Genomic DNA, 13,655 nt, shown 5'->3' with positions numbered 1-13,655 from the left:
TTAAAAAAAAAAAGGGCCAGGAATAATTCTTCCACTATAAGAGGAGGGGGAGCAGATTAAATGTGCACAGATGCAGCAGGTTGGTAACTCCCAGCATTAGGAAGATAAAAGACCATTCTTTTCTAATCGCTCCTTGTATTTTTAATTGCATAAGTGAGATTATTCGCTGAGTATAGGGAGAGACTAGTTGTGAAAAGTGATAGGGGAGCACTTAAAAATGGTTAAGATGGTAAATTTCACGTCATGTGTTTTTTTTAATCACAATTAGAAATAAAGAATTATAAAAAGGCTAATAAATGACCATCTTCCTCTACCTCCTCCAAAAAAAAAAAAAAAAAAAGCTATCTGGAAAAACAGGAGAGTAAATACATTATGGAAATGTAATATTAGAGGGGCAGTGCTGGAGGCTTACTAAAGATTTGTGGACATAATTTTAAAGCAAAACCAATAAACATAATTGTGCATGTTTTTCCTCCTGCTGCTTTCCATTGCCAGGTGAAGTATGTAAAAAGTTGGGTTAGGGGAGTTTGAGAGTTTGATTGATATAAGATTTGTGACTTTAATTAAAAATGCTTAAGAGAATTTGATTGATTTAGACGGCAATGGAATGTGTAGAAACCTCGGGATTAGTAAATAATTTCAGACTTAATAGGTTTGTAAACAGTGTTTCAGCGTTCAGCAATTCTGTTTGTTACATTTATAAGTCTGCCTTGTCAGACGTTTGAAGCACTGAAGAGAATCAAATTTGCAATTGTGGTTAAAAATGCCAACGCTACGGGAATGTTATTAATCAAGTTTGTAAATGATGGCTAAATATTTAGGGGAATTTACTATGTCAAATTTACAAGCTAATTTAGCATTGATCTAAGAACAAATAAAAATCTGTCAGTCATTAACTTTACATAAGCGATAGCTGGCCTTATAAACACAATAATATGATCTGTGGGTTGTATGTTAAAGGCTTAGGGAAAACTAGGTTTTCAAATCTATAACTTTAACACATTGAGCATTAGTTAACATACAAGTAACTGTAAGTATACTCCTGTTTGCATTAAGGCTGAAATTTAGATGCTAAAAATACAGCTGTTCCCTGTGAGATGCCATCTTATGCCAGTCTATTTTATTTTCTCAGTACAGGTGTCTACCGCCCATGTTCCAAAATCCTACTAAAATGATACAAAAATACGGTAGTCTCTCATTATGTGGGGTTTTCTTGCCGTCGTTTAAGTTACCTGGAATCAACCGCAGTCCAGAAGCACATGATCCTCCTGATTCATGGTCAGAAGGTTAATAGTAGCCTAGCGCTATGTCACAGTGCCTACGTCATTCACCTCATTTCATCCCATCGGTGGGCATTTTATTGTCTCACATCATCACGAGAAGAGGGAGGGTGAGAACAGGATAATAAGATCCTTTGAGAGAGAGACCACATTCACATAACTTTTATTACAGTATATTATAATCGTCCTATTTGTTATTATCGTTAGTCTCTTATGGTGTCTAATTTACATTTTTTAAAGATTTATTTTAGAGAGAGAGAGAGAGAGTGAGTGTGGTGGGGGAAGAGCAGAGGGAGAGAGAGAATCTCAAGCAGACTCCATGCTAATGCAGACCCGGACTTGGGGCTTGATCTCACGACCCTGAGGTCATGACCTGAGCTGAAACCAAGAGTCAGATGCTTAACCGACTGTGCCACCCAGGTGCCCCCGTGCCTAATTTATAAATTAAACCATAGGTATGTTATGTGCAGGACAAAACACAGTACATAGTAGGTTTGGGACTACTCGTGGTTTCAGGCATTCACTGGGGGGTTGGAACATATAACCTGTGGTTAAAGAGAGGCTACTGTATATATCTTTTTTTTTTAAAGATTTTATTTATTTATTCATGAGAGATACAGAGAGAGAGAGGCAGAGACACAGGCAGAGGGAGAAGCAGGTTCCCCATGAGGAGCCTGATGCAGGACTCGATCCCAGGACCCCGGGATCATGCCCTGAGCCGAAGGCAGATGCTCAACCACCGAGCCACCCAGGCATCCTGCTACTGTATATATCTTATATTTATATAAAAATGCAAATTTTGCATATAGAGCCATAATTGCCAAAAACAAGAGAGCATCCTAGCTCTGAGCAAATCAGAAATGGTGACAAGTTCTTGTAAGACAGACTATACAAGGCAAAGTCAGGGCAGAGAAACTTGAGGCTAAACACTCTGGAGGGAAGGCCGCTCTTCCCGAGGAAGGCTAGGGGAAATCCAAGATGAGAGGAAACTTTACACACAAAGAATGAAAAAGGTCTCCCAGGGCAGTCCTAGAGGTAACTAAATACAGGGCTGCATTTGGCCTGGCTGAATCAGACAGACATCGCCTTCTGGCTGGCAGCTCCAGGAGGATAAAGTTTCCCGGGTAAAGACCATAAGACTATTTTTTGAACAAGAGAAGAAATACTTCTCCTGGGGAAGGGTCTTAATTTAAAAGTGGGCCTGGATGGGGAAGCAGAGCCCTTCTTCACAAGGCCTCCGTAACAACAGGCTGGGGACAAGGAAGAAGGGTTGTCCCCAGCACCTGCCCGCACAACAGCCACATGGTAGCTCTCCAAGGTAGGACACTTCAGAGTAACCATGGGGGCTGCAGAGGAAGGTGAGCAGTGGCCTGGATAATATTTAGCTACCATGCAGGAGAGAAAATCAGCACGTGGGTCTGGCAGTACATTTACCCCCTGTCTCTTAGAATCTCAAGACTGGCTCCAGAAGTAAGAACAGGGATTCTCGTTTGGACAGATGCTCCAGCTTCCAACACCGCAAAGTCTAGAGAAAGGAAGTGGTGGATTTAAGAAACTATTTAAGATACTATGGTATCTCGGGCAGCCGGGGTGGCTCAGCGGTTGAGCGTCTGCCTTCGGCCCAGGGCGTGATCCTGGGGTCCTGGGATCGAGTCCCATGTCAGGCTCCCTGCATGGAACCTGCTTCTCCCTCTGTCTGTGTCTCTGCCTCTGTCTCTCTCTCTGTGTCTCTCATTAATAAATAAATAAAATCTTAAAAAAAAAAAAGAAACATAGTATCTAAAAATAACTAGTAAAACTTATAGTAACTAGTAATTAGTAAAACTTTATTTACTTATACCTAAGTAAATAAATCTAAGTAGAATTTCCTAAGATTTTACTACTGGAGTTGGGACAGGAAAAAGCTTGATAGTATGTTATGGCTTGACTGGTCCCGAGGGGGTATAGGTGTAGTGTATATCTAGACACTGCCAGGAAGATATCTGTTTAAGGAGATTTAATATAAATCAGGATGGGTCATGCAACAGGCTTCTAGGGTGTTGGTAATACTTCATTTCTCAACGTAAGAATTTTAAGCTTTCTTTATGTTCTTTTTTTCCAGGATGTGTTATATTTCTGTACTTATGGCATTTTATAATAAAACATTTAAAAGAAAAAACAGGGGATCCCTGGGTGGCTCAGCAGTTTAGCGCCTGCCTTCGGCCCAGGGCGTGATCCTGGAGTCCCGGGATCGAGTCCCACATCGGTCTCCCGGCATGGAGCCTGCTTCTCCCTCTGCCCGTGTCTCTGCCTCTCTCTCTTTCTCATAAACAAACAAACAAACAAACAAACAAACAAATAAATAAATCTTAAAAAAAAAAAAAAGAAAAAACAATAATCAAGAATTACCATTAGATTCTCAAACCTGGCTGAGCACTAAAAGAATCTGGGAAGGGTTTGAAAAAATACTGATGCTCAGAACACACCCTAGACCAAATAAATTAGAATCTCTGGAATGGAGTCAGGCATCTGCATCCAAGAACCGCTGGACTGGATGAATAAGAATAAAAATAAACAAATTCAACAGGAGGAAACATTAATCACAATCATTGTTAATGGGCTAAATTCTCCAATTAAAAGGCGGGAACCTGGGACGCCTGGATGATTCAGTGGTTGTGCGTCTGCCCAGGGCATGGTTCTGGAGTCCTGGGTTCGAGTCCCACATCAGGCTCCCTGCATGGAACCTGCTTCTCCCTCTGTCTATGTCTCTGCCTCTCTCTTTCTGTGTCTCTCATGAATAAATAATAAAATCTTAAAAAAAAAAAAGGCAGGAACCCAAACAAGATCACCAAAATCCACATTTTCTCCATTTCTCAGGTTTCCTATTAGTACAGGCTCTGTTCTCAAATTCCTTGTGGTTATAAGATGGCTGTAGAAATATTGTCCCTATATTCTTTTACATTTGCATAAAGAGGGAACACTCTTGAGTTTGTGCCAGAAACCTCAGCAAAAGTGTCAGGCATCTCTTTCTCTAAGATTTTTAAAATTTATTTATTCATGATAGACAGAGAGAGAGAGAGGCAGAGACACAGGCAGAGGGAGAAGCAGGAGATTTTTTTTTAAAAAAAAGACAGAGAGCATGAGGGGCACCTGGGTGGCTCAGTGGTTGAGCATCTGCCTTCGGCTCAGGTCGTGATCCTGCATCAGGCTCCCGAAAGGGAGCCTGCTTCTCCCTCTGCCTACATCTCTGCCTCTCTCTCTCTGTCTTATGAATAAATAAATAAAATCTTTTTAAAAATTATTTTTAAATTAAAAAAAAAAGAAAGTATGAGAGAGCGCACAAGTGGGGGGAGGAGCAGAGAGAGAGAGAGAGAGAGAGAGAAAGAATTTCAAGCAGACTCCCCACTGAATGTGGAACCCAACATGAGGCTCCATCCCAGGCCCCTGAAATCATGCCCTGAGCTGAAACCAAGAGTCTGATGCTTAACCAACTGAGCCACCTGGGTGCCTCAGCATCTCTTTTTCCTACTGTGACCATGTGTCAATCACTTATCCTTGAGCCAAACACAATGACCAAGAAGCTTTGATTGGTCAGATCTACTGCATAGGCATGGGGTGGAGTCAATGCCACCAGAGCTAGTGGGATAAGAGTGTGGCGGAAAGGTAGAACCTCAAACAAAACCCAGAAGCTGTTAATAGTAGAGTGATGGAAGCTGGACATTCCAAAAAAAAAAAAAAAAGATTTTCATAATGTAAATATAGAGTTACAGTATTAGAAAATAGATATAAAAAAGAGAAAAAGAAAAAAGATATAAACTACAGAGTGGGGTAGTTTCAAAGTGGAGGTTAAGAGATGGAAACTGGTTGAAAAAAAAAAAACATTCGTCCTTATTGAAACTGTTGCCTGTGGTCTTGGTTATGGTCGAAGAAGGAGCAGCGTCCAAGCTGAGTCAATATTCATGACAACTCGTCCATACTATATCCCCAATATGTATCTGCAGCTCACATTCTTTCTCCACATTTATATACACACTTTCTGGATAACTATTCTGTATATCTGAGAGGCAGCTTAATTATTGAAAGACCATAAACCTGCTCTTTCTCTTGAGTTTCTTTCTTTCTTTTTTTTCTCTTGAGTTTCTTCTCTTTGTTAACCCCATCCTCTTAACCAGGGACCTGAGAAAATCTTTCTTTCTTTCTCTCTCTTCCTTCCTTCCTTCCTTCTTTCCTTCCTTCCTTCCTTCCTTCCTTCCTTCCTTCCTTCCTTCCTTCCTTCCTTCCTTCTCTTTCTCTGCTCCACACCCAGCATGGAGCCTAATACAGGGCTTGAACTCATGACACTGACATTAAGATCTGGGTGGCGCTTAACTGGCTGAGCCTCCCGGGCATCCTCTGGGATCACCTTTTTTTTTTTTTTTTTTAGATTTATTATTTGTTTGTTTGTTTGTTTGTTTATTTATTTATTTATTTGACACACAGAGAGAGAACACAAGTAGGGAAACGGCAGAGGGAGAAGGAAAAACAGACTCCTTGTTGAGCACCAAGCCCGATGCAAGACTCGATTCCACAATCCTAAGATCATGACTCGAGACAAAATCAAGAGTCTGATGTTCAACCAACTGAGCCACCCAGGCACCCTAGTAATCTGAAAATGCAAATCTGACTATATTTTCTCCTCTGTTTAAAACTTTTGCATCTTTCAATGCTTCCCCCCACCCCACCAATCACCAAAAGCAAAACAGTGTTTCTTAAATTTTCAGTATCTGATAACCACTTATTGGCTGTCTGGAGCATATGCAAACTTCACATTTTAGTAAAAATTAATCAATTTTTAAGTAACAAAATTAAAATAACCTAAAACTAATAATGTTCAAGAATCCCTTGCTGTCCAAATCCATTTATCTCTTGAGTTTGGAAATCAAGTTCATATAGCAAGGGATGAAGTATGATTTGCACATAGTTGGTACCTGAATTTTGGGTAACACGTAGCAAGAATTTGGATAGAGCAGTCTACCAGCCCTATTAACAAGAAGTGTTTGAATATAGTCAGAGCCTGAATTTTGGAAGAAAGAGTTGAAATTGTGAAAGCAGGATGGTGAGAAATATCAGGTCAGTAAAAGGGATACTGTTGTGTGCAATTATTAATGTATATACTTCAGATAAATAAATATATATGTATCTGAATTAATGACAAACTTAACTTACTTTCATTCTACTAAATCCTAGCATTAACTAGGAATTATGGGCTATTAAATAAAGCAACAAACGTTTAGTGGTCCTGACAACAGTTTTGTATAGTTGGATGGGAAGCATACCTAGAAACAGTGGTGAGATTTCTCATCAAAGACCATCTTCATGAACAGCAAAGTCAAAGAACAGATCTTATTCAAAGGTTGCATGGTTTCACTTGGGTGCTAGTTGCAAATAAATTTCTGGTGTTTCTTGTTTGGCTTTAGCTCTGGAAAGAATTTGTTCATCTTTCCTGGCATTGTGTATGGTCATTAAATAGTAATATGTCATTGATTTCTTTCTCCAGAGAATGAAGAAAATCAAGTGTTAGCAAAAAGTCAATGCCTACCAATGAAGCCACTTGCAAAGTTCAATTTCCTGATATCTTATCCTCAGCACTGAATATCCTCAGCACATAATATCCTATTATGTTAGGCTTAAAAGGAGAAGTTCAAGATTTTCAAGCTCCTGACCACAGTGTGTTGACATATCACTTGAAATCAGAGATAACATATCTTCACAACTCTGATAATGAAAACAAGGACAAGATTTGTGATTTCTGTTCTTTCATGGAGTCATTAATGTCATAAAGAAATTTTATCTCCTCCCTCATTTCGATTATTCACATGAGTACCTTCCCCGTGGACAGCCAGCCTGCTTTAGTGTGGAGAAGCAGTTGTAGTACCTGTCATCCATTTCTTCATAAAGCACACAGGAAAGACATATGCTTAGTGACTGTGATGTGATTGTGCTAACAACTTTTACTACTTCTTCGCCCTTTAATTAAGATTAGGATGCATAACTGTTCGTAGTAAGTAAAGTGGTGGGCAATTTAGCACTCAGATATAACTACATATGAGTGGTCAAGGGAGGTTGATGGTAAAAATGGCACAATTCCCCACCCCTTCTCATCCTATCATGTTGTAGCACCCTCCCTGAGTTCGCCATAGGACTTTGCTGTGACCTGGTAGGATGTCAGAGAATGTGACAAGGCAGAGACTTTAAGGAGTGCTTGCATATTTGGGTTGGTTTATTCTTGCTTATGTGCCTTTGCCATAAAAACATGCTTGGGCTAGCCTGTGGAAAGATGTGATACATGGTGTAGAGTTACCCCAGTTGTCCAGGTAAGTCTATCCTGGACTAGCCAAGCTGATACCCAGAATATGAAAGAAGCCAGCCCAAAGCAGCAGAGCTGCCCATGTGATCCACAGCCCAGTCTGGCTTCATGATCATGTGACCTTTGTAGTCACATAGGGGCTCTGTGTTAAGAAGGCCTCGTGTTTGGTTTAATGTTCTGCTGTACACTGTCTCTAAATTCTTAATAATTTCTCAATAAGGGGCCCTGCATTTTTGTTTTGCACTGAGCTCCACAAATTGTAGCCTGCCTACGTCTTATCAGTAGTAAGACTGATACTGCAGTAAGACTAGCTGAGGTGAGAAGAACCACCCTGCTGGCCTTACAGATTCATGAGAGAAATAAATTCTTAGTACTTAAGTGACTGGATTTTGAAGTTGCTTTGCATTATTGTAACAATAGATACTGATACACCAAATCTTTCTTTGCTGGACATGTGGCTGGTCCTCCATCAGCATTATTTCCAATATGCTTCTAATCTGCATCATGTCTCACAAAAATATTATTAGATTAATTGATAAACAGAACTCAAAATTACCAAGTGTTTCTTTTTTGTCCATATTTATACTACAGGGATGCAAAGAGCTGGTTTATACCTTTCCCACTAGTGCTTTCACTCAGCTATTAAACAAAAAATTGGCTATCCTCATTATGGTAATAGTTCCACCATATTTGTATGCCACTTGTGTTATGCAGCATACAATCCTGTCATTAGATTTGCTTATGGCTACTTTTGCTTTCTGTCCTGGCATTTTATATGTCCTGAATTTGAGGCTGGCTTTATAAACACGATGACCATAGCATGACTTGCATCTGTTGTTGCTGTCTTTTGGCCTTTTTGCATTTAGAAGTAAAATTAATCAATTTCATACCGCAAAATATTTTGTACTTAGTCCAGGAAAATCCCCTGGTTGACCAGAGAGGTTATTCTATTTTGGAAACAACATGAAATCTCTGAAAGCATCATGAAGCTCTCTGACAGTTTTCTAATAGAGTGTACATTGGAAACAAGTGGGATAAATCCCTTTTCAGAAAAAAAAAATCCAGTTTTTAGATATTCATAGCCACATTTTCTATTCACACTTTGCCTTTCAGCTGCTTGGGTGAAATCATCACATTCACATTCACAGATGTACTTGTCCCAACAGATCCTGGAGTCCTGTTTGCTAATTACGCTTCTGAGTTGCGGTGTTTATACTTCTATTTTTATCTTTGCTTTTACACTTCAATGAACCACTCTTTAGTCATTAATCTATTTTTGATCATCAGAACTGCAACAAAACATAATAGTAACAACAAAAATGCAAATTTTACACACATAAACAATAATATGCAAATGATACAGCTAAAATAAACTATATTCTAGTAACTGAATTTTTTTTTCTAGTAACTGAATTTTAACTACTCTTTGTTAAGAGTCTGACCATTTTGAGATATCTGCACTCTTGCACCATTATTAGGAACTTAATGGTCCTTGATAATATTTCTTCCTTTTCAAATTTATAATATTCGGAAGCACCTATTTTCCCATTGCTTATGTCACAGAAACTGCCAAACAACTTGGAGATAATTTGTTTTACAGACAAATTGGTCGCATTTTAGAAATACTGACCCAAAAGATAAAGCTAGAACTCTTTGACATTGTATATAAGCCATCCTATGATCTAACTGTTGTTACTAGTGTGAGTGTGCAAGTGTGTAGGTGTAGTATAACAATGACAATAACATTTTCTATTTACTGAAGCCTTAAAGGACATCAAGTAATCGGTGCTAATCTAAGCATTTCAAGTGGATTCTCTTATTTCAAACTCACAATAACCCTAGGAGCTAGGTACTAGTGTTGTTATTATACATTTACAGAGAGGGAATTATAAATATTATAGATGTACTCGTTCACAATCACAGGAGACTGAGCAGGAATCTGATCCCAGGTTGGTCTGACTCTTAATAATCACGTTGTTTGGCATCCCTTCTTATGACTTCTCCTTTCTGCACTCTCTCACAAACATATACAGCCTCTGTATGTCCCAGCCACACCACACTCCTTTCCATTCCTCAGTGGTCTTCCATCTGTGTCTGTGCATATTTTGGTCCCTTTGTCTGGGATGTTCTCTTCTGTTTCTTGCCTTGTAACCTTGGTGAACTCTCACTCAACCGTCAGCACCCCATTCAAGAGTCTTCTTTTAAAGTCTTACATTCCACCCACATTGTAGGATTTTTACCTTGTCTATAATAGCCTACATTTTATTTCTTTCTGTTCTCCAGATAAAGACACAAAAATGTCTAGAGTGACAGCTGAGTTATTAAGAATTACAATATGACAGAACATAATTTACTACATTGTATCTGATTGTTCCCTGGTCTATCATTAGTTGACTCTACTTATTGAGTTATGTCTCAATGAATAGGCAATTCCTTACCTTAAAAGTGTTATTCTCAGGTGGTCAGAGAACAGAATTAATTCTCATTGTGTCTGTAATAGCAACTAGTTAACTTCATGAGGCACAGAAAATGTATTCTCTGTTTTACCCTCTCCAATTTACTCTCATAGTGAGACCCATGATAATAGGTAAAGTTTCTAAAATGACTATCTCTGGTAGATGGTATTACAGTATGGATATTTAGAAAATATAGTTCTATCAAGGTGGCAAGAACATATCTCCAGGTCTGCTAGTAATTAAGAAAGCTGTAAGTTAATCAGTTATATTCTTTCTGAAGAGAAATTAGAAGGTAGTGGCTTGGAGTAATGGTCCCTAAACTCGTTTGAATACTCACTTTGACAGTATACATTTTGGGCCTACACTTCCACAAATGTATTTACTTATAGTTTATGTGTACATATAATTGTATGGCGTTCAGTATATTATAAAACATTCATGACATGGAAACTAAAAGAAAAAAAAAGAAACTAAAAGAAACGAAGTAAGGAATAAATATAATCAGAAGTTCCATTATTTTCTTTCCTTATCCAATGGATTATCTGGTATACCTGCTGGGATATATTTGTTCTACTACTGAAGATCAATAGTCTGCAAATCATTTACTGGACAAGTACTACTAGCCCACCTGAATCCAGATGCTGGGCTCACCCCAGTAATCCCCAGTACCTGGATGGCCTCTGTGGACTCAGGATGCACATCCACTTCTATATACCCAAAGATTCCAATAGCAGGCCCACATATGGGTACCACCAGGTGGCCCACCCAGAATCTCTGGATAGGATGACCAGTGAAAGATTTTGCCTGTTGAAGCTAGTGTGTAAAGAGTGGAAAAAGTGCCTACTTCCTTAATTGTGCAGATACCAAGGCAAGACTACAAGGATCATGAAAAATCAAGGAAACATGACATCACCAAAAGAAACTAATAAAACTCCAATAACTGACCCTAAAGAAATGGAGGCCTGTGAACTGTCTGACAAAGAATTCAGAATAACCCTTTTAAAGATATTCTGTGAAATGCAAGAAAACACAGATAGGGGATCCCTGGGTGGCGCAGCGGTTTGGCGCCTGCCTTTGGCCCGGGGCGCGATCCTGGAGACCCGGGATCGAATCCCACGTCAGGCTTCCTGCATGGAGCCTGCTCCTCCCTCTGCCTGTGTTTCTGCCTCTCTGTCTCTCTCTGTATGACTATCATGAATAAATAAATAAAATCTTAAAAAAAAAAAAAGAAAACACAGATAAACAACTAAATATAGTTAGGGAAACTACACATAAACAAAATGAGAAGCTCAGCAAGAAAAGAAAACATTAAAAAACAAACACAGAAATCCTAGAGTTGACGAATACAATGACTAAAATGAAGAGATCAATAGAGCTCAACAGCAGACTTGACCAAAGAATTCGTGAGCTAGAAGGCCGATTATTTGAAATCACACAGTCAGAGGAGTAAAACGACAAAAAGAATGAGAGTAAAGAAAGCCAACATGAATTCTGTGATACCATTCAAAGAAACCATGTATTACTGGATTACCAGAAGGAGATGAGTGGGGAAAAGAGGTAGAAGACTTATTTAAATAAATAATGGATGTGGGCAACCCCGGTGGCCCAGCGGTTTGGCTGGGGATCGAGTCCCACATCGGGTTCCCTGCATGGAGCCTGCTTCTCCCTCTGCCTGTGTCTCTGCCTCTTTCTCTCTGTGTCTCTCATGAATAAATAAATAAAATCTTTAAAAAAATGGATGTGAACTTCCCAAATCTGGAGAGTGATTTGGACATTAAAACTTGTAAGTTCATAAGTCACCCTAAAATTTCAGCCCAAAATGATCTTCTCTAAGACACTTTAAAATAAAATTATCTAAAAATCAAAGAAAAGGAGAATTTTTAAAGCAGCAAGATTAAGGAAAATTCTCACATATATGGGAACCCCCATAAGGCTATAGAAAATTTTTCAGCAGACGGACGTCTGGCTGGCTCAGCCGTTGAATGTCTGCCTTCTGCTCAAGGCGTGATCCTAGGGTCCTGGGATCGAGTTCCACATCAGGCTCCCGCATGGAGCCTGCTTCTTCCTCTGCCTATGTCTCTGCCCCTCTCTCTCTGTGTCTTTCATAAATAAATAAATAAATAAATAAATAAAATCTTTTAAAAATAAAAAAATAAAGAAAAATTTTCAGCAGAGACCTTGCAGGACAGGAGAGAGTGTAATGATATATTCAGATTGCTGAAAGAAAAAAAAACTATCAACCAAGAATAATTTACCTGGCAAAGTTATTTTGAGAAATGAAGGAGAGACAAAGCTTTTTCCAAACAAACAGAAGCTGAGGGAGATCTGCTTTACAAGACATGCTGAACGGAATTCTTGAAGCAGAATGAAAGGACACTAATTAGCAACATGAAAATATATGCAAATATAAAACACACTGGTAAACGTAAGTATATAGTCAAATTCAGAATACTAATACTATAACATGGTTGTGTGTTAATCACTTAATTATAGTATAAAGGTTTAAAGAATAAAATTACTAAAAGTAATTATTGCTACAATAATATGTTAGTGGATTTACAATATAAATGAGATAAATTGTGATATCAAAAACATAAAATATGAGAGAGGAGTAAGAGTTGAATTTTTGTGTATGATCAAAGTTAAGTTACCATGTTAAAATAGACTGTTAAGTCTATGAGACATTTGATACAATTCTCACGATAACCACAAAACAAAGACCGATGGTAGGCACACAAAAGATAAAGAGAAGAAGACCTATGGAAAATCATCATCTCACAAAAAAAGACAACAAAAGAGGAAGAAAGAAACAAATGAACTACAAAACAACGAGAAGACATAAGACAGCATTAATAAGTACTTACCTATCAATAATTACTTCAAATGTAAATACACTAAATTCTCCAACCAAAAGGCATAGAGTGACTGAATGGGTTAAAAAAACACAACCAAAAAAAAAACCCCCAAAAAACAAAAAAACCCACAACCCAACTATTTGTCGCCTACAAGAGACTCACTTCAGCCTTAAGGACATATATAGTCTCAAAGTGAAGAGGTAGAAAAATATTCCATGCAAATAGAAACCAAAAGAGAGTGGGAGTAGCCATACTTGCATCAGCAAAATAGATTTTAAGTCAGAAATTGTAACAAGAGACAAAAAAAGGTCATTATATAATGATAAAGGGGTTAATTTGTCAAGAGTATAACAAATGTGAATATATATGCACTCAATATCAGAGCAACTAAACGTATTAAGCAAATACTAACAGATCGGAAGGGAGAAATAACACTACAATAATAGTAGGGACATTAGTAGCTCACAAAAATGGACAGATTATCTAGGGAGAAAATCAATTAAGAAACATTTGACTTGAACTATACCTTAGCCCAAATATATGCAGAACATTCCACCCTACAGAATACACATTTGTCTGAAGCACACACAGAGCATTCTCTAGAATAGATATGTTAGGTCACAGAACAATTTTTAGCAAATGTAAGATGATTGAAATCATACCAGATGTCTTTTCTGATCACAATGGTATGAGAACTAGAAGTCAAGTACAAGAAGAAAACTGGAAAAGTCACAAATAT

The 13,655-nt window shown here is 38.3% G+C and overlaps 1 protein-coding gene across 14 annotated transcripts in view; it reads right to left on the bottom strand.

Annotated features, from left to right (window-relative positions):
* The window catches only part of TNRC6A (trinucleotide repeat containing adaptor 6A), a 206,973-nt gene that overhangs the window by 180,551 nt on the left and 12,767 nt on the right, over positions 1 to 13,655 (bottom strand). The window lies entirely within an intron of this gene.

Source organism: Canis lupus, chromosome 8, assembly GCF_048164855.1.
Source record: "Canis lupus baileyi chromosome 8, mCanLup2.hap1, whole genome shotgun sequence".
NCBI classification, from domain to species: domain Eukaryota; kingdom Metazoa; phylum Chordata; class Mammalia; order Carnivora; family Canidae; genus Canis; species Canis lupus.
Note: the sequence above shows the minus strand (reverse complement) of the source record. Positions and strands in the feature narration are given on the sequence as shown.